The sequence below is a fragment of the Lathyrus oleraceus genome, chromosome 7 (assembly GCF_024323335.1).
Source record: "Lathyrus oleraceus cultivar Zhongwan6 chromosome 7, CAAS_Psat_ZW6_1.0, whole genome shotgun sequence".
NCBI lineage: Eukaryota > Viridiplantae > Streptophyta > Magnoliopsida > Fabales > Fabaceae > Lathyrus > Lathyrus oleraceus.
The window spans coordinates 368,011,614-368,017,834 of NC_066585.1; positions in this window are offsets into that span (position 1 = coordinate 368,011,614).

The following is a 6,221-nucleotide window of genomic DNA, read 5'->3' on the forward strand; positions in this document are numbered from 1 at the left end:
ATTAAGTCCTTCTGTATAAGGAAAAATTACCTTGGCCGGTGGACTGAAGTAGCTTTGAGTTTCAAGCGAACCAGGATAAAAATACTTATGCTTTTATCTCTTTGTTATTAACATTTAAGTGGTGTTCTTGAGTTGGTAAAAAGATTTTGTTTTGTTAAACCTAATTACCCCCCCCCCCCCTTCTTGTGTTTTTTACATCTTTAATTGGCATCAGAGCTCCGGTTCTGATTGTGATAAAAGATTTATCAACACTTCACCATGTTCAGTACCGATCTAGTTTGTGTGAGAAACAATGGTCATTACTAACGCTGCTAACATTTTTAATAACAATGAGGGAGATCACTATAGTTCTAAACCACCAATCTTTGATGGTGAGAAATTTAATTATTGGAAAGATAGAATATAAAGTTTCTTTCTTGGTTATGATGTGGATCTCTGGGATCTTGTAGTCGATGGCTACGTTCATCCAGTTAACGCTAAAGGAAACAATATGGCAAGAAGTGTTGTGATTGATCAATAGAGGAAAGATTTCAAAAATCATCATAAGGCTAAAAATATATTGCTAAATGATATCTCTTATACTGAGTATGAAAAGATATCAAACAAAGATTCTGCCAAATTTATTTTCGACTCTCTGAGGATGACTCATGAGGGGAATGCTCAAGTAAAGGAAACAAAGGCCTTGGCCTTAATCAAGAAATACGAAGCATCCAGAATGGAGGATGCTGAAATGGTTGAGACTATGGTCTCAAGGTTTCAGATGCTTGTTGTTGGACTGAAAGTTCTGGATAAAGGATACTCTACAACTGATCATGCCAATAAGATTATCAGAAGTCTTTCTGAAAAATGGAGACCTATGATAACTGCTTTGAAGCTGGAAAATGATCTTAACAATATTAGTCTTGAAGAACTTGTTAGTTCTTTAAGAAGCCACAAGATTGAGCTCGAGGAAGATGAACCTTAGAAGCGAGGTAAATCTGTTGGGTAAAGTCAAAGCCTGAGAAGACAAGAGCATATCAAGCCGAGGAAGAATCAGAAGGTTTTGATGAAGAATCAAATGATGATGATGAGTTGTCTTTAATTTCTAAAAGGGTCAACAGACTTTGGAACCACATGCAGAATGGGTCAGGGAAGTTCAGAGGAGCCAGAAGGATTGTTGGTCGTTTTGATTCTTTGTCTGGATAGAAGAAGCAAGGTTCTGGAAAAGAAGTTATCTGCTTTGAATGCAAGGATCCAGGCCACTACAAAAACGATTATACTAAGATGAAAAAAGATAGAAGGTCTAAAAAGAATTTTTCTAAAGGTAAGAAGGGGTTGATGGCTACTTGGGATGACTCAGAATTTGAAGAAGAAGATTATGACGAAGAAAAAGCCAATGTTGCATTGATGGTAATCACAGATGATCTAAAATGTTCTGAAGAACCAAAAGACAATGTGCTAACAAAATCAGAATCGGACTCCAATTCTGAAGAGGTATTTTCTAACATATCTTGTTTTGATCTTGAATCTTGTCTCTCTGAAAAAGTACCAAAGTCTTCAGAGTAAGTACAAGGACCTTAAGCAAGTCCAAGTAGTTACTTCTGAAACTCAAATGGAGCTTGAAAAAGATATTTCCTCTCTAAATGAAAAATTATTTTCTTTAGAAAGTAACAACTCTACTTTGAAAAGTAAAATCTCAAAGCTAGAGGAGGAGATAGTCTCAGAAGCTTCTGGTACTAATTTTGTCATTATATATGACATAGCATTCCAGTACTTTTTGGCTAAAACAATAGATAGAAGCAAAATGGCCTTTTTGATCTATGGAGTTAGCAGAAATGGCAAGAAAGGTTTAGGTTGTACTGAAACTTTAAAATCTGACGAAAGCCATAAGGTACAACCAAAACCTCTCTATGAGCATTTCGTGCCTGCTGACAATGAGCTTGATGTTTCTACATAGACACAGAAACATAGAAATGGTAAGAACTCAATTTTGAAACCTAAGTATCATTCTCAAATCACTTGTGATTATCCTTCTTCTAAAAGACCCAAAGTTATGAGAAACTCTGGGAAAACTAACAAAAGAGGACCTAGAAAGTGGGTAGCTAAGGATAAAATAATTTATGTTGCAGATATCCTTAGCAGCTCAGCTGAAACATTAGTCATGGTACATGTACAATGGATGCTTGTGACATATGACAAGCAAAAGGTCTATGTTCCAATATTTGGAACTTAAGCCTGAAGGCTTCGTTGGTTTCGGAGGCAACCAGAAAGGAAAGATCATTGGCTCTGGAACTGTTGGTAACGGTAAACTTCCTTCTATTATTAATGTTCTTTTGGTTGATGGTCTGATGCATAACCTATTATCTATTAGTCAGCTTAGTGACAATGATTATGATACCATTTTTAATCAAAAGTCCTGGGGGAAGTCTTTGATCCCACCCTTTCTACGGAGAATACCTTCTCATTTGGTCGGGCCATCCTTCTAAACTACATTGAAGACCACCACAATAAGGATTCTGTCGAAGTGTCTGACGAGGAGCATATAGCCTTCCTCACTTTGTGGCTCTCATACTACGTGTTCTGTCATGGTTTCTTGTAGATAGCAAAGAGATATATTGCCTTGGTGATCCAGTTCATGAGGGTCGACATGTGTCCTTAGGAAAATTGCTACTAGCCTCCTTGTATCAGGCTCTTGGGTTGGCAACCCTGAAACTGAAGTTTCTTTCCAACACTCCTAAAGTCTTGAACTTGTCGGGTCCTTTATGGATCTTGCAACATTAGTTAAATTCTACTTTTGAGAATCAGCTGGGATACCCCGTGTTGGAACGTATTATGCGACTGAATGAAGATCGATCGATCGAAGGAGCCAGGTTGGCTTTGATGACCTGTCAGGAGACCCCTAACACACATCTCTTCATGAAATACTTAAATATGTTCATCGAAGCAGACAAATTTTCTCCTGGGATGGCGCCATTTGTTGATAGAACCTTCGGCCCTAAATGGTTCAAAGATCCCTTTCCAGGTGGCTCTCCATAGACTACAGCCTAATCGAACGCGATATGGAGAGCTTTCCTGACTCCTACCTTGTTGTCCTACATGATTGAGCCAGGGTCAAAGGGGTTCGGTTTCATGAGCTATCAACCGAATCTGGTGGCTCGTCAATTTGGCCTAAGCCAGATGGTTCCGAAACCTCCGGTATCTCATGACACCGATATTGTATGGTCCATTCGATCATTAACAACTGATGATCACAAAGCTTGCATCCGTTTTTGTAGACCTACTAACCGTTACGAACTCCTAGTCTTCAGGCTTCAACAATCTTTCCTAACAACAATTGATTTTGACGAATGGTGGAATTCCTACCAAAGTCATTCTTTCCTAAGTGACCAGTTTCTTCAAAACATGGTCGACGCGCTTCCCACTCTCTCTGGCGATATACTGCCTCCGCCTCCGTCCATTAATGCTCCCGACCCATAAATCCAAAATCATCGAGTCGACGAAGCCCCCCAAAAGGTACATGTTACTGATTTAGTTTCCTCTTTTCTTAGGGTTGTACAACACTAACGATTTTTGCTATCAGGGTCGAAAAAGGGTCGTCCCCTCTACCAAGCCGACTTTGGCAAAACCCTCAAAGAAACAATAAGCGCCTTCGACCCCCCCCCCCCCCGCAGGTATTACATATTCACTTCATGAACAAGTTTTCACCTTAGGACTTTTTAACACCTCATCACACATTTTAATATCCAGGTACCCGAAGAAGTACTTGTGGTGGACGATGAGGATTCTGTCGGGAGTGTGCACTCGCACATTTTTCCTGCATCAAAAGCACCGCCCAAAAATCCTCCTACCCCTACGTGGCGGAAGAAGGCTCAAGCTAGGAAGACTCTAACGAAGGTGGCTCCAAGGGATTCCTCGACAGTCCAGGATGATATCGAGGAAGTTCTCATTCCTCGTGATTCAGAGAGGACTCTCACTGCTTCTCCACCTCTTGTGGATCTCCAGGTATTTGTCCATACTCCTCCCCATTATCTATGGCTTTCTCTTCGTCATGTGATCTAATACTTCTATTTTTCAAGAACCGGTGGGCTCTCCGATTGAGGTCGAAACTGTGGTCAGAGATACGACCGACCATCCTTCAGCTGACGTTGTCTTAAGCCCTCAGCGACAAGCTGAGTTTCAAAGTAGCTCCCTAGCGGTTCCTCAAAGTCCTACATCTCCACCAACTCTCAATCCGCCGAACGTGGTTGACGAAAGCGCGTCGACCAACATTTTAACTTCGAGCGAAATTAGGATTATCAAGCAAAGGAACCCCGCTGAGGCCCTAAGAAAGTTACAACAAATCCGTCGCTTGTCAACTGACGCGCCTCTCCCATCCTCGACCGTCGTTGCTCCCTCAGAGCTTCATGTTGAGGTTGTTTTCATTCTTCAGCAACTGAAGGCGTCACTCTTTGATGACGAATTTCTATGTGCTCTTGAAAGAGAAGGGGAGCTTGCTCGTGATATTTTTAAATTCCTAGACTCTCTTTCCCTCCATGATCTTCCTACCTCAATGGTCAAGTACTTTGTCGAGTTTGAGGCATTCTTTACTCAATTCATCAAGGACCTCAACCTTCAACAAAATACCAACCTTCAGATTAAAACGGAACTTAATGAGGCAAATATTGAGTGGGACTCCAGTGAGGCATGTGAACGGAAACTCGACGAATTTGAACGCAAGAAGAAGGAGCGTCTTTGTCAGCGGGAATCCTTCCATCAGCAGATCTCCGACTACCAAGCCCAGATCGCTGAACTTAATAAAAAGATTGCTGAGGTGGAAGCGCAAAAAGCTTCTTTGGAGATGATTGAGGGAATTCCTGTGCAGGAAGCAATCGATAATGAGGTCCTGAAGGGGATATTCCATGGGGAAAGAGCCCTCAATATCGAGGCTGACATAAAATACTTGCGCGGAAAGAAGGTCACTCTAGACAATATGATCAGTCACGAGATAACCTCGTTTGAGGACTATAAGTCTAGATTCCCCATTTGATTTTTCCTTTGTTTTTTTATTTCTCTTTTAAGGTCTGTCGACCATGTTTTGTAATGCCCTTTTGGGCCACTTTAAAGAATCAATGAATCTTGTTATGTTCGGATTTGGATCTCTTGTATAATAGGTTTATATCTCTTCAAGTATTTCCCATTCACTTTCAATACCCTTTGATCCCCACGAAGTTCCTTGATCTCATATGCATTGTTAGCGAATCTTCGGGTTACTTAAAATGGTCCTTCCCACTTCGGAGACCATTTACCTAGAGTTCAATCTCGACGATCCATAGGCAAGATTACTTTCCAAACATAATCATTATCAGTAAATGTTTTTTCCCTTACCTTTCTATTGTATACCTTGGCTACGCGTTTCTTCTATCGTATCAACATTTCTGCAGCGACCAATCTTTCTTCGTCCAAATCAACCAATTCTCTAAACATCATGTCCCAATATTGTTTCGACTGGAGGTCATTCTGGCATTCCACTCTGACGGACTGCAAGCAGATCTCTACTGGCAATATGGCATCGTGACCAAACATTATTCGAAAAGGCGTCGAATTTGTTTCCTTTTTGGGGACGTTCGACAGACCCATAGGATTTGGTCCAAAGTCTTGTGCCAGTTCTTTGGTTTTTTGGAAACATGTTCCCTAATCAAACTTATTATCACTTTGTTGGCCGCTTCTACTTGGCCATTTGCTTGTGCATAGTAAGGTGTATAGGTAATCAACCTAAAGCCTGTCTCGCCAACGAACTCTTTCATATTTTGTCCCACAAACACTAACCCTTGATCCATGGTAATGGTGTTTGGGATGCCAAATTTATATACAATATGTTTTCCGGTGAATTCAATCATCGCCTCTTGATCCACCTTCACCAAAGGGACGACTTTGATCCACTTGGTGAAGTAGTCTATCCCTACAAGGATGAACTTTTGTTGCTTCGACGAGGCTGGTCAAATTTCTTCAATGACGTCTAATGCCCATCCCTTAAAGGGCCATTGCTTGATGATATCATGAAACTCACTTGCCGGGATATGTTGAATACTTGCGTGTCTTTGGCATTCTTGGCATCCCTAGGAGAACTCGATGCAATCTTTCAACATACTGGGCCAATAAACCCCTTGCCGAAGCAACAACCACTTTATCTTATGGCCTGCCTGGTGGGCGTCACAGGCTCCACTATGCACCTCATATATGGCCAAATACGCTTCGGTATCTCC